The sequence below is a fragment of the Neophocaena asiaeorientalis genome, unplaced genomic scaffold, assembly GCF_003031525.2.
Source record: "Neophocaena asiaeorientalis asiaeorientalis breed wild unplaced genomic scaffold, Neophocaena_asiaeorientalis_V1.1 scaffold143, whole genome shotgun sequence".
Taxonomy (NCBI): domain Eukaryota; kingdom Metazoa; phylum Chordata; class Mammalia; order Artiodactyla; family Phocoenidae; genus Neophocaena; species Neophocaena asiaeorientalis.
Window position 1 is genome coordinate 4,728,062 of NW_020175536.1, and position 16,360 is coordinate 4,744,421.

The 16,360-nt window shown below is 37.3% G+C and overlaps 1 pseudogene; it reads right to left on the reverse strand.

Annotated features, from left to right (window-relative positions):
* Positions 1-15,677: 15,677 nt before the first annotated feature.
* LOC112390376 (microtubule-associated proteins 1A/1B light chain 3B pseudogene) lies at positions 15,678-16,050 on the reverse strand (annotated as a pseudogene).
* Positions 16,051-16,360: the final 310 nt, after the last annotated feature.

Genomic DNA, 16,360 nt, shown 5'->3' on the forward strand with positions numbered 1-16,360 from the left:
TAATTTAGGAGCTGAAATCTCAGTTGGGTCAATGCTTCATCAGGTGCCTAGCAGAATGCTGTTGCTCAAGAAATGAAACTAGGATATTGTCAAAGTAAAGCAACCTCTGAACCCAGGTGAATAGCACTTCCTAAGTGCTGCGTATCATTGCTCACTCTCTTCTTCCTTTCTAACTCTCCCCGTGGGAGGATGGGTTAGCTGACAGGTCCCAACCTTTCCCACCTGAATTGAGTCTTCTAAATAGCCACATACAGTCATTCCTCCAAGCCTCCAGAGATGGTCAATAAGTCCAGTCACAAAAGAGTATTCAGGGATTCTGTTTCTCAGTCAAAAGAAAGTAGGGGAAAAAAGTCTCTCCTGATACTATCACTCTTTTAGCTTTAATTTCTCATTAGAGAGATATTTCAAAAAGTCTAAAGAAAGCTTTCAATAGCCAGACATCTTGTGAATACAAGCTATTGTGCTGCTAAAGTGTCTGTTCGTGTCAGAAAACATGAGGTCTGGGTGCGTTTGTCCTGTTGATCCACTTTAGATACCTTTTCATTGTCTCTGAGAAACCTTTCATCACAGGCCTTTTACCTTCCCCTTCTCAGTGGAGTTACAGAGCAGTTAGGCTTAGTGTGTAGCTCATTTTCTGAATCAAATGAGTCTTCTGCTTCAGTTTTAATTTTTTGTTCTTTCTAAGTTGACAGTTGAGAAATCCTGAAGGACACCAACTCCTGGAGTTGGACTGTGAGATTTCTGATAAAAAACCCTCACCCTCAGCAAATCAAAATCAAAACCAAAATCAAAACCCCACCCCACACACACACACACACACACACACACACACACACACACACAAAATCAAAAAACAAACAAAAAACCCAAAAAACAAAAAGCAGAGGAACAAGAACAAACACAAATCCCAATTCAAAAAAATTAAAACCTCTATAAAGGGCAATTTTCATCCTCTATCTCAGACAAAAATATTCATGAAACCTTATGCAACCTACCTTGTAAATTTACATCTGCTTTAAAATAGGGGGATAAGGACATGTTCTTATAATGCCTGAGATTGCAACTGAAAAGTGTCTGGATAGTAAGGGTAGCATAGCTGTAGAAAATTGACAGTTTATTAGCCATCTATGCAAGTAGCAACTGTAGCTGTTTGGAGTTAACAAAGAAATGGACTTCCATATTTTTTTTATTGGGTTTTAGTGGGCAGTCATCTTTTGATGAGTGAGAATGAGATACTCCTGAATTGTCACTAGATGCCACAGGAGACAATGTGGTGTCACTTCTCCTGCTTATTCTTATACCATCTAGTCTCTAATCTGATCAAAATTCCAAATACCGTGGTTTCAAATCTGATTATGTCTGTTATAAATGATCTCAGCAGAAGGTGGACTGACCTCATGAATTGGATCCTATGAGGTTTGAGTCGAAGATTTCATGGCCAAAGATTTGCTTGCTCCCAAATATCCAGTTGGGAACCCACCATTTTCAATGATTTCTTTGGAATCATTTAATGACTCCCTTGCATTATCTTTACCTTCACAGTAGAGATTCAGCTCTTTGTGGGCTTGTTAATAGCTGTATTTCTAGATCTAAGCATGGTGTGGGCTGCATAGTTGGTGCTCAAGAGTTATTTATTTATGTATTTACTTTTATTTTTAATCAGTAGTTATTTGTGAAAAAATAAGAATAAATGAACAGTGTGTGTATGTTAATCCCAAGCTCCTAATTTATCCATCCCTTTCATGTTTCCCCTTTGCTAACCGCACATTTGTTTTCTAAATCTGTTTTGTAAATAAGTTCACTTATGTCATTTATAAAAATTAAATTCCACATATGAGTGATATCACATGATATTTGTGTTTCTCTGTCTGACTTACTTCACTTAGTATGATAATCTCTAGGTCCATCCATGTTGCTGCAAATGGCATTAACATACACACTACTATATAGTGTTGACTACTGTATATAAAATAACCAACAAGGACCAACTGTATAGCACAGGGAACTCTATTCAATATTCTGTAATAGCCTATATGGGAAAAGAATCTGAAAAAGAATGAATATATGTGTAAGAATAATGGAATCAATTTGCTTTTCACCTGAAACTAACAAAACATTGTAAATCAACTATACTTCAATAAAATTAAAAAAAAAGAATAAATGAAAAAATGAATGAAGGAATAAATGGATCTGAAAAGTTTTGAGTCTTTGAATTCCTCATATGAATACAGATAAAGTCTTTTCTTGAGCAGATATGAGCCAATTTTTTCAGGTGCTATGAAATGAGATAATACAGGAAAGTTTCTGGCACACAGCATGTGGTCAACAAAGGCTAGCTCTCTTCCCAGCACATACTCTGGTGATGGTTTGGATGAATTCTGAAGAGAGTAGGATCTTGAAAAATATGGGGGAGGATAGGCCTTGAGTGCTGGAAGGGCAGAGAGGGCTGTTTTAAAAGATGAGGGAAGGTACCGAAACCACACTTTTTCAAACCCACAGTTTTCCTTACTCTGGGCCTGAAGCACTACCTGAATTGCCAATATTCCCTCCTACTCAGGGATCCTGACTCAATAACCTACCTTTGCTAAAATTCCACTCAGTGATGCCAGGATTTCTTGAGTAATAATAATGTTTAAATTTCTATTTGTGACCTTACGTCACATACAAAAATTAACTCAAAATGAATCAAAGACCTAAATGTAAGACCTAAAACTACAAAACTCTTAGAAAGAAACAGGGGCAAAACTTCATTACGTTGGATTTGGCAGTGATTTCTTGGCTATGACATCAAAAGCACTGGCAATAAAACAACAAAAAATAAATTGGACTGCATCAAAATTTCTATTTGTGGCTGGTTTAAATGCCCCCAAAATTTCCTCTTTCTTATGTGAGACTGACTAACAGCTAGGGTTTGTGCCTTGTAAGGATGGGTGGATTCGCTTACACATTTTGTCCTGTGTTAACTACACAATGGAAAAGTACATCTGAACAACACTTGTCCCCACACCTCTTATAGTTGACTGAAATTATCCCTCTCAGCACTGCAAGGTTGCGGTATCATTGTATTTTCTGTTTTTGGTTGATTTGGGGGTGTTTGTTAGGTTTTGGTTTCTGGCAACAGAAACCCATTTTGGCTAATTGAAACAAAGAGGTTGCTTAATGAAAGTGCCTGAGTTGATTCACAGAACCAAAGGAACATTTGAGGAGCCACCGTGGGAAGGGTTTGGAAACAAGAGAGCTCTTGGGAAATCAAGTAGCAAGAGTTAACCTCAGTCTCATCAGATAACACTGTGGACCAGTCAGCTCCAGTCGTCTTTTCAAGTCCTTTGTTTTATGCTCAAGGTCGTATTGGCCAAGCTTGAATCATTAACCCCTATTCTTCCCTTCAAGAAAGAAATAATATCTTTATTTAGGACCCACCAAAACTGCATGGAGTTCAAGAACCCATTCTATCAAAGGAAATAGGGTGCTCTTTCCAGAGAAAGGGAGCTTGCTATGCAGCAAACACACAAACACGACAAACAAATCAACCAACCAACCCAAGTCCACATACTGTGAATTTGCACTTATCACCCGTTCATAGGGGGAAACTGAGATCCAAGAATTAGATCCAAAGGGAATGTAAGGAGAGGTAAAGCTGCCATTGAAGTCACTCTTTCTCTCCCTGAATTGTATTCATATGTCAGTCTCCCTAAGGCATACTGCAACACTTGAGGCTGTTGGAGTTTCAAAAGAAAAACTTGTTTCTCATTACAGAGCAGTCATTTAGCATTTAATTATGTTTGACTGTCCTGTTTCAGGTTTACGGCCATATTTGTCAAACAGAAATGATGAGTTCCAAGTGTATCAATAATTGTGATCCTATCCTGTCATCTGTGCTGATGAACAGAACCACACCAAGAGCTCACACGCTCACGGTATATTTTCACATATGCTTTCTCATCAGTTCTCATCAACGCTCTGGGAAGAGAGAGATTTATCATTCCCGTTTTACAGATGAAATGAGGCTCAAATTGGCCATATCTTCAACCAAAATCACAGAACAAGTCAAGTAAATGATAAGGCCCGGTCTTCTGCTTCTGAACTGTCATAGGAAGCACTTGCTCAAGTCGGGATCATATTTTCTACTGCTTTATTATTATTACTTTAAAAATTCTCTGATAACATGTCACACAATGTTGGATATAAAGAAGTTATTCTGAATAAATGCAGAGGGCAGAGCAGACTTTCTCCTCTCCCAGTGTTTGTTTTTTTCCCTTTCTCATTCACCTTTTTCTTCATTCCTCTTATACCTTGCTCTGCTTTTAGTCAGTTTCTCTCTCATCTCCAATTTATTTTACATTCACCCATATCCTTTAAGTACCGGAGGGCATAATGATATCTCTATTTGCACAGCACCTTGTTATTGATGAAGAAATTTACCTATATCAGCTTATCTGATTCCTCTGATTCTCTTAACAATTCTGCGAAGTAGTTATTATTATTCTCAGTTTACAGATGAGGCAAACAGAGACTCAGAGAGCCTAAGTTTCTACTTTAGCTTCGTATAGCTGGTGAGACCTGGGACCAGTTGTGTAACTGAGATTTGAACCCAGATGTTTTTAAACTCCACACTCCGTTCTCTTCCTATTGCTCACACTGTCTCCCACCAGCTCATCAAAATGCAAGACAGGACATACCAGAGACTGAAGTGTTTGCAGGCTCATTGACCTGTCCCCCAGCTGTCTGCTAGTCAGGATATTTTCTCATTGGGAAATTATTAGATTGTATATACGTAATAATGAATGGAAGACAAATGTTTCATGCCCACAGACAATAATATTGCCTAAATATTTCCTAAATATATTTCTTTAGTCTAATTTAATCATGCAACAGTTCTTTGTGTTATGAAATTGTGCATCCCATTATTTTTATTGCACTTGATTTGATTCAGATTTGCTTTACTGAGGACTTACTGCAGATACAATAAATGACACTTGGAACCGTCGAACAGTGGACAGATATCCACTTAGTGATGTTATAGAAAGTAGTCATGTTTCATGACTGGAGTTGGGTTTGATTATCCCAAAGGTTCCTTCCACAAGCTTTACTGAGGTTGTCTTGGGCCAGGTACATACAGATTAGGAAAAAAATATGTTGTAGATAGTAAAAAAGGTATTTTTAAAAAAATGATTTAATTTGGTTACTGGTAATCTATATGGAGTGCATATATCAGCATAAAGAATAAGAGTTTTGGAGTGAAATAGACATTACTTTAGTGGCCCTGGGGAAGCATTTAATCTCTATGAGCTTTAATTTCTCAACTGCAAGTTGGGAATGATACTAATATCCCTTTCAGAATAATTGTGTAGTTAGAGATAATTCCTACAAAGGTCTGTTACCTGGCATATGTTAGGCATATATATTGGTATATAACAAACACAAAATGGTAAGTAGTTAATCTACAGAAACCATACTGTTTTCACACCTAGATATTCTTAAACATTAACTCTTTCACAAAACTTTCCTTTCATAAAACCAAATTCTTCTTTATTTCTTTCTGGGTACACACTTAGACAGAGCTGGCTTCATGAGTGTGCAGCCTGTGAAGTTGCATCAGTCACCATGCTCAGAGGGCCCTGTGCTCAGTTAACGCTCTGCTGTCGCTGTTTTAAAAATTCTTAATAATGTTATTTTTGATCTTGTGTTTTGTAAGTCAAGTCCAATGGGAAAATAGAGCATGTGTACAAGCAGGGGAACTACACATAACATGCATGTCTCCTGTTCTCTGCTGTCCCATTTGCATACGGTTTTTGCAATGTCTCACGAGCACAGAATTCTGGTGCACCCAGCATGTGTGGAAGTGCAGTGAGACTCAAGGTGAGTGCAAGGCCAATATGTTACATGTATGAATAAAGAAGTCACTGACAACCTTGAGAGACCACCTTAAGAGACCCTTTGAACCTGAACTTGCTTTGAAAACAGAAGCCAACGATGGTCTAAGAAACACAAACAACCAAGAAACACTATCATATCCTTTCTTACTTCCTTATGTTAGCCAACCACTTACTCTGAAAAAGATGACATAGAGAAAAAGGGAAAGATGGGGTAACCCATAGTTCCTTTTCCTTGCAGTTCTTCCTTACTCATCAGAAAGCTGAAGGTAGAGAGTGTTGGCAGAATGTACCAAGAAGTGAAATAAAAAGAGCTGAATTCATTTTGTGCACTGTTTCCGCTGTTCTGGTAAGAACAAAATATGCATATGTGCACATGTATGCAAGCTACCAAAAACAAATTGTGAATTTCAGTGATTCCACATATGGATTAAATACTCATACTTGCATATAAAGCTGGCATTGTGCACTACAAAGATGAATGGCAAAATTCATGCTAATAATCTAAAATTTTTATTCTTTCCTTAGAAAGACACTCAATATCAAATTAAAAAACACTATGACAAATTGAGAGAGAGAGAGAGACCACAGAAGAAAAGTAAAAGCTTTATATTTTGGTATCTTTAACAGCACTTTTTTCCTGCTTTTTAAAAAGAATCCCCATCTTTTCATTTTGAATGAATATGGTCCTGTTAATTATATAATCAGTTCTGTGGCTAGAATCCATTTCTCAATCTCGATTGTAATTAGGTATAGCTATGAGACTGAGTTCCTGCCAATAGAATATGCGAGAAAGGGATGTGTGCTGCTTCCAAGTTAATAAAACTGTTAATGCACACATGAAACCCTTCCTTTTCCACTAATGGCATATCAAAGTCCTAGGTGACCTAGGAAACAGGAAAGCACATATGCAAGATGACAAAGCCTCTATGTGCTTGGATTCCTAAATGGCTGTGTGGTAACAAGTCCTCCAGCTGATCTGGACACATTTTGGACAGTATACAGAGTATACATGGAAAATAAACACTAACTAATTCGTGCTTTAGCCCATGTGCAATGGGTCTAGGTGTTGACTTATAGAAACCATCTTGCTTACAATGCTTCTACCTCTCTCTAAACTCTTACACCATTTTTTTGCCCCTGCCATAAAGCTGATAAGTACTGCATAAAATCTTCTATTCTTATTTGATTTTTATATTTCTCTTCTCCCCAGTTAAAATAGCTTAGGACCAGACTATCTCTGGTGCTCTAACCACATCTTTTTGGCACTCACCATTCCTGTTCCTCCCAATCCAATATCCTGCTGCTCTTCTATATTGATGACATCAAGTTAATGTGACTTGATGAGTAGGAAGTGGCAAACAGTACTAATCCCTCTGTAAGGCACCAGAGCGTAGAAGATAAAACTTACAATGCTTCAGGGGTTTGTGCATTGGTAAAGTAGTCTAGGGCAAGTCAGGACATTTCTTTTCAAGATAAAGCTATTGGTCCTGCACATTTAACCATTAGGGATAAATTACAGAAGTTTAGAGCATTTTTTTTGATTTTAGAAACAGCATATACCATACTTGAAAATATTGTTCCAACTTATTTATAAAGTGACTCTTAGAAGGCTACCAGTTTTGAGTCAGACTCAGCAAGAGATTGCTTTACAACAAGGTAAGAGCAATTCTGCCTTTTGGACCATGAGACCTAGTAGATCCAATGGTGCTAAAGTTATCTGCAATCAGGAATAAGCAATAAATGTACTTTTAAAACTAAAACAAATATGCAAACAAAAATCAAAAAGTCCAAAACAAAACTTAGGCCTGATTCATGAATAAGTTAGCTTAATATGTTAGTAAAAGCTAAAAAGAGAGTGTTCTGCCCCAACTCAGAGGTGAAAGACTAGGTGAAGGGAAATTTTTCTAGTAGTCAGAGATCTGAAGAGGTAACTGGTCACTGACTTTCTGTGGAGGGCGGTCAGAGGTAAGGATAACGATATACATACTCCTGGGAAGCGGCAAATGGCTCAGCTGGTTGATCTGAAGCCTGGAAGGAGTAATTTTGGAAGATAAAAGTCAAGCAGGCCTGGGATAAAAGGGAGTGGATGGACCTAAAGGAGTGGGCATAAAATGTGTGGATCTCTGTGTCTCATGTAATACCCATCAGACTGTGGCAGGCATATGCTAAGATGGTCCCAATGATCTTTGCCTGTTGTTATCCATGCCCTGAGTAACCCCCTCTTTACTGAGGGGTGACCTAGCTACTATAACTAGCCAATGTATTGTAGCAAAGATGATGCAATGTTACTTCTAGATTTTGTTACATAAGATAGTTACTCCCATCTTGCTGGCAGTTTCTCTTCCCCCACCTCTCTCTATCTCTCTATCTCTCTCTCTCGCTGACTTTGGTGAAACAAACCACCATAGTTAGGAGACTCATGTGGCAAGAAACTGAAGGCAGTCTCTAACCAACAGCCAGCAGGGAACTGAGGCTCTCAGTGTAACAGCCTGCAAGGAATTGAACCCTGCCCACAACCCCTTGAGTTCAGAAGCAGATACTTCCCCAGTTGAGACTTCAGATAAGATAGATTCTAGCCCTTGCAGAAACCTTGTTGCAGCTTTGTGAGATACTTGAAGCAGAGAACACATAAAATCAGTGGCTGGATACCTAACCCACAAAAGCTGAAATAATAAACATGTTTTTTTGTTTGTTTGTTTTTGTTTTTACCTTGTTAGTCAGGTTTATTCCCAAGTATGTTCTTGTTTTTGATGCAATTTTATTTTTTATTTCATTTTTTTAATGGTGGATTTTCTTTTAAATTAATTTTTATTGGAGTATAGTTGCTACATGTATTGTTTTAAATTGCTAAGTTTGGAGCTAATTTGTTATTCAACAGTCAATAACTAATACAGAGAGCATATATCACAGAAGAAGCATTGAAAAACCAGGTGAGTAGATGACTCACCCAGGTAACACCAGCCAGTTTCTGTCCTCAACCACCCAGAATTGCACAATAGGTCAATGACAGGGTAGGGTGGCACAGATGCAGAATATGCAGGAGCTCCACAGTATGGGCTCTCTCTCGCCATAGCTGACCTCGTTTCTCCTGGTGCTGAATGTGTGACCTGTCACAACAGAGGCGATGCTGATGCTTCAGTATGGTATTGTCCCTAAAAGAGGACAAATAGCTACCTGAGACATCTGAGCTTAGAGGCTGAATTACAAGTCCATGCCTTGCAGCCAAGGTTTTTAAGTCAAAGTCTATGAGCAATTTCTACAAAACTCAACTAATAGCAAGGCTAATTATTAAGTATGCCTCCTACTTATATTCATCCTTTGTTCTCTGTAACTTTGCTGTTAAAATGTTTTGGCCTCTTCACTTTTGTTGACAGATTGGCCCCATAATTGGAATCACTTTCCTAAAGGCATCACAGAATTGATATTCCCCCAATTTAATTAAGCAACTATGAAAACCCAGTAGCTCTCATTAAGGAGGAATAAAAATATAATTATTTGGAAAGAAACCTAGGAGATAAAGGAAATAAAGGAAAGAACCTAGGAGAATGGATAGAATATGTTTCTTTCATATTAATGCAGACCTCTCTGGAATGCTGTGCTATTGATTTATTCTGCTCGGTAAAGAGCAATACTTTCTTCTTTTGTGACCATTTTATTAAGCAAAACCTTTTTGAAACTGTCTAGGTGTGCAGGTATTATATCTGATACCAAGGCTGAAGGATTTAACTTTCAAAGCCTCATGTTAGAGGCCAAAGGCTACCTATATAACTCTAGAGCTGAAAATAGATACTAGGACTCTCGTTCTTCGCTGTATCCATCAGTCACATTGCTTTCACCCTATATTTATTCACCATGAATTCCCATTGACCTAGGCACTGTACAAAACATACATCAAAATGGGGCCCTGCTCTCAAGGAACTCTTGGCAGCAGGCAGAGTCTATACCAAATGAATTGCAGGCGTGATTTTCCATATCATCTAGGTCCTCGGGCTGTGTTCCTCATTTTTACATTTTTGTGCTTAAAGAGGAAAATAGCATCTTCAAATCCTTTTAGGAATAGAAATGTTAAAAATTATTTTTAGGGGCTTCCCTGGTGGCAGTGGTTGAGAGTCCGCCTGCCGATGCAGGGCACACGGGTTCGTGCCCCGGTCCGAGAAGATCCCACATGCCACGGAGCGGCTGGGCCTGTGAGCCATGGCCGCTGAGCCTGCGCGTCTGGAACCTGTGCTCCGCAACGGGAGAGGCCACAACAGTGAGAGGCCTGCGTACCACAAAAACAAAAAACAAAAAACATATCTGGAAACTCATTTCCTCAGGGTTTAACACTGTTTTTCTCAAACTGGTAACTCAGTTGAACTAATGTATTTTTTCTCAAACACGTATTTCAACATAAGTTTGGTTAATGCCAGACCAGAGGAAGACACTGAAATGGAACATTGATAAAGCCAATGGGAAGCGGTTTGGGGTTCAGAAACTTGGGGTCACATTTTAGCTTTCACTTACTATGGCACCTCCTCTCTTTGGATTCAAGGTCCATATTTCAAGCAAGTGAGGTAATACAGTGTTTAATAATAAGTAAAGGGAATTATAAACTTCTTTTAAGACAGCTAATTCTGAATTGTTTGAGCATAATTCAGGTCATTATTTAATCACACACAAGCTTACCAAAGACTCAATTCAACTGCATCAACAACTTAGTCAGATGAATTATTTGCTTAAATGCTTGCTAAGTACGAGTGTAAAAATAAAACCTTAAGGGACCTCTTGAAGGGATAAGATATTTTATAAGGACTTAGGCCTCTTGATAAAGAATGTAATACAAAAAAAATCTCCGTGGGCTCAAATAATAACTATTTTCTAAAACTTTAACTCAATATAATACTCTACAGGCTAAAGGTCCCACTTCATTTGCACCATAATTTGGCTGTTTGATTTTTAAAAAAGCAATAATTGGCTATAAAGGATGATATGTAGTAGAATTTAATCTAGTATTTGCTTAATTAACAATGTAAAGATAATACAGCATGAGGATAACTGAAAAAATAATTCTAATTTTTGGAAAGATAACATCCTATTTGTTATCTTTATATAGATTAGTTTTACAACACTATGTTTCAGTATACTCTGAATTCTGAGGGAGAAGAGAACAGCAAGAGTATGGCTTATGGAACTGGGAATCAGGTAACATCCGCTCTTCCAATAATAAGCTATGTTGCCTTAGGAGAATGAAAAAGTTAACTTCTCTGACTCTCTTCTCCAAAGCTATAAAGTTTGAGGGTTGGAAAAGGTGATATACTTTCCTTCTAATATTGGATGATCTTTTTGATACCTGATTTTAATGTTTTAATTGTGGAAATAGGCAAGAACCATTTCTTTGGTATACAAGTAAGAATTCATGATAAATTAAACACTGTATGGTATTACTCATTGTGTGTCCTGTATCAATGGTACTTAAAATATTCTGACTTAATTTAAGATTTTTCCTTCTCAAATGATATGCCTGCAATTTGTCTTCTGGCTATTAAATACCAATTTCAGTTGAGATTTCTCTTTTTTAAAATTCCTATGAATTAGTTATCATTCTCTTAATAAATTATTAGAAAGTAATGGCTCAGAAATATAAAAACAAATCTAAAGTATCTATATAAATTCTCTAGTTTAGCATTTCCCTGAATTACACAGGATGAGATTTTTGCTGCAGGCTATGAAGGAAAAACTGATTTGGGAATTGCCATTCCACTGTGAAGAACTAGCACATTAGGCAAAATCCATGAAACAGTTATGTTCAGACATTGGACAAGAAAGAGGCTATGTAGGCTGTGACCACTGAGAGAAGGGAACACCTGAGGTGTGTCCTGTGATTACTTTGGCTTTCTGCCTAGAGGCAATTTACAGGCCATTGTGTAGGGAGGGAGAATTCAGGTAGAGCATTGTGTCTTCCTGACTTGTGAAATAAAAATTTACTGGGTGGACTTAATAGAAGATTAGATTCTACTGAAGAAAAGATTGATGAACCGGAAAGCATTGTAATAGAAAACCTACAAAATGCAACATAGAGAGAAAAAGGAATGAAAAAAATTTAAGAGCACCTCAGTAACCTGGTGGACAATAGCAAGGAATTTAACTTTGCCAATATGTAATTGATATCTAAGGAGAAGGGGAGCATTAAAATTTTAGAAAAAATAGTTTAAAATTTTCCGTATTTGAAGAGAACTTTTATAGTATTTTATACACAAATCCATGAATTTCAATGAATTCCAAGCAGAGTATACTCCAGAAAACCAAACAAAGACAAATTATATAGAGGAGAAAAAAAGATAAAAATGACCTCAGATATTATCCAAAATCAGGGAAGCCAGAAAACAATAGAAAGACATATTGAAAATGATTAAAGAAAAAATATTCAACCTAGAAACCTATATCCAGTGAAATTGTATTTCAAAAATTAAGGCAAAATGAAAAATTTTCAGGTAACCAAGACTGAGAAAATCTATTGCTGGCAGATCTGCATTATAAAAAATATTAAAGGAAGTTCTTCAGACCAATGGAAAACAATATCAGATGGAAGCGTAGATCTATAGAAAAAAAAAATAAAAAGAAGTAGAAATGGTAAGTATTAGGGATTTTTCTTTTTATTTCTTTAAAAAATAATTCACTGTTTAATGCAAATATAGTAATATGTCATAAGGTTTATGACAAAAGTAGAACTAAATTTTATGTCAAGAATAACACAAAGAACAGGAGGGGGAAAAATGAACATTTTTACATTATATGTGAAGTGGCAGAATATTTGATAAGTTTAGGGTGTAAACCCTAGAACTCCTGCTTAAAAAAAAAGGGAATGTATGGCTAATAAACTAATAGTACAGATGAAATGGAATTTAAAAATTCACTTAATCCAAAAGAAGACAGAAAATAGATAATAATAGATGCAATAACGGAAAACAAATAACAGTATTATAAATTGAAATCAACCATATTGATAATTACCTTAACTATATATTGTATAAACATAACATTTAAGGCAGAGATTATCAGACTGGATAAAAAAATATCCATCCAATTAAATATGAATCTGCAGATAAAAGTAAATTAATGAAAAGCAAACAGGAATCAAAAGAAAGTAGGAATAGCTATATTAGTATCAGGCCAAGTGTTCTCCAAAATAGAGAATATTACTTATGCTAATGAGGGAACTTTGCTAAAGATTAAGAGATTAAATCATTATGAAGAACTAACAAATTTCAATAAAAGGAGATGTTGTAAGCATTTGGAAAAGGAAGCAATGGTTACTATTAGACTTCTGGTTCACCAAGAATAAATCATCCATGGTAGAGTCATTTCCTTCTTTGGTGAGTTAGGTATATACAGTACGTGTTTAAATTTCAACATAATGTTGGAGTCCCCTATGACAGTGGTCCCCAACCTTTTTGGCAACAGGGACTAGTTTCGTGGAAGACAATTTTTCCACACACCGGGGTGGGGGGATGATTCTGGGGTGATTCAAGTGCATTACATTTATTGTGTACTTTATTTCTATTATTATTACATTGTAATATATAATGAAATAATTATACGACTTACCGTAATGCTGACAGGAGGTGAAGCTCAGGCAGTAATGCGAGCAGTGGGGAGCGGCTGTAAATACAGATGAAGCTTCACTCACTAGCCTGCTGCTCACCTCCTGCTGTGCGGCCCAGTGGTTGGGGACCCCTGCCTGTGACATCTTGGAAAAGGTGGAACAGTTAGAGGATGCTTTAGTATAAATAGAGTAATTCACAGGAAGTCCAAAGGCTAGATTCAGAGGGTCAATGTTTATTTGAATGGTGATATTTCTAGAGACATAGGACCCTTCATTCAATCTTGTGTGTGTGTAGTTTATGTTTGTTTTTTTTACACTTTAAACAATGTCATGTTGTTTTTTTAGACAAGTTCTTACTTTTTGGAAAACATTTTAAACAAGGATGTGATTCAAATATGATATTTTATTTTTTTACAAATTTATTTATTTATTTATTTATGGCTGCATTGGGTCTTTTAAACAAGGACGTGATTCAAATATGATAGTTTTATTTTTTTAATAAATTTATTTATTTATTTATGGCTGCATTGGGTCTTCGTTGCTACACGCGGGCTTTCTCTAGTTGTGGTGAGCGGGGGCTACTCTGTTGTGGTGCACGGGCTTCTCGTTGCGGTGGCTTCTCTTGTTGCGGAGCACAGTCTCTAGGTACGCCGGCTCAGTAGTTGTGGCTCATGATTCAAATATGATAGTTTTATTTTTTTAATAAATTTATTTATTTATTTATGGCTGCATTGGGTCTTCGTTGCTACACGCGGGCTTTCTCTAGTTGTGGTGAGCAGGGGCTACTCTGTTGTGGTGCACGGGCTTCTCATTGCGGTGGCTTCTCTTGTTGCGGAGCACAGTCTCTAGGTACGCCGGCTCAGTAGTTGTGGCTCGTGGGCTGTAGAGTGCAGGCTCAGTAGTGGCGCACGGGCTTCACTGCTCTGCGGCATGTGGGATCTTCCTGGACCAGGGCTCAAACCCGTGTCCCCTGCATTGGCAGGTGGATTTTTAATTACTGTGCCACCAGGGAGGTCCTTGATATTCTAAATAATGTCATGCTGACCAGAATTTTATATGGTTCAAAGTTGAGAAGGGTAGTTAAAATATGTGATTCTTGAAATGTTATCCATAAGGAATTCAAGTGACTCTGAAATAATAGGTGGACATTTGAAAGAAATGAAAGTAAATAGGTAAAGGTAAGTTTATGCCACTGGTTTCACAATAAAAATAATTGTACTAGTGAAATATGACATAAAAGCGCTTAAGGATTTTAAGCTGATTCTAAATGAAATATAGATTAACCATTGGCATGCCTTGCCAAGATACCAACATTTATAATGGTTATAGTTTATTGAATATCTATTTTATGCCAAGCATTATTAGGGACTTTGCATACATTTGCCTGTAAAGTTTATGTACATGGTTAATTTTTGCCATTTTATAAATTGAAATTTTAAGCTCAGGGAGATGAAATAATTTGCTCACACAGCTAATAAGAGTAGGGACTAAGATGACTGATCTCAGATCCTTTTTTCCACAAGATTCTTACTCTTTTCCTCTTTCTGCCTCATTAGTGTGATTGTAGGTTTCATTAAGGTGGAAAAAATAACTGAAATAAAGGATGTAATAGGCACAGTTTAATCTAAACTGTTCTGAGTTCCATTTTGAGTTTTCCCTTTGATTGAGAACACCACAGTTTAAGAGGAAAGCTGGAGTACTTCTAGAGTACAGGTAATCAGATGGAGAAGAGATTTGAATTTATTTTATATGAGGAACAGTCCAAAGAACTAAGAGTTTTTGACCTGGAAAGCAGAGCCCACAGTAGCTCAACACTGGGAGGACTGTTATTTGAAAAATATGTTACATTTTCTTCTCTGTGACTCTACAGAGTGGAACTAGGACTAATAAGTTAAAGAGTCATGAAGCCAGCCTGGCATAACATAAGTTAGAATTTTCCAACAGAGCTGTCAGCAAGTATACTGAAATCTCTGTGTGGTGGTGAGCTGACTGGCATTGGAGGTATTCAAGTAAACGGTAGCCGATCACTTAGTTGGAAATCAGTGTAGAATCACTGGTAGTCTCAGCAGACTTTTTAATGTTATAGAAACTGAAATATATTTAAGGGGTGGCTGTTAGCACACATTTCTTTTTTTTTTTTCAGTTGGTAACATCCCTTTTTTATTCCTTGGTAAGGGTTTAAAAAATTCGAGAACAGACACATTTTTTTTTTTTTAGTCTTACATAGGAAATTTCCTTCCAAAAGTCTCCTGAGAGGTGTATACCGTACACAGGAACCCATCTTCATCCTTCTCACTTTAATACACTTCGCAAATCAGCGTGGACACACTCACCAAGCTATGCCCATTCACTAACAGGAAGACTTGGTTAGCATTGAGCTGTAAGCGCCTTCTAATCATCTTGATGAGCTCACTCATGTTGACATGATCAGGCACCAAGAACTTTGTTTTATCCAGGACCGGAAGCTGCTTCTCACCTTTGTATTGTTCTATTATTACTGGGATTTTGGTAGGATGCTGCTCTCAGGTTAAGTAGGCCATCTTCTACTCTTTGTTCGAAGGTTCGGTGCTGTTTGAAGGTTTTCTACGGCATGGCAGGGCAGGCTGGGCGGGGGCGGCGAGGTGGAGGGTCCCGAGGCTCCAGGCGGTGGCTGCAACAGCCAGCACACATTTCTTAAAAGGTAATTTTATTGAATACTTTCATTATGAAACCAGATTCAAACAGAAACAAGCAACAGCACACCTACAAGTTAGAGCAGGCAAGTAGTCGTTGGTAAGGAGAGAACAAGATTTATGTACAATTCCATCCACTGTTTTAAACACTTGCCAAACAATAATTATTTACTTTTGGACAAAGATCCCTGGTGTGTATTTTCGACATTCTTTAAGGGAGCTGACTTAAA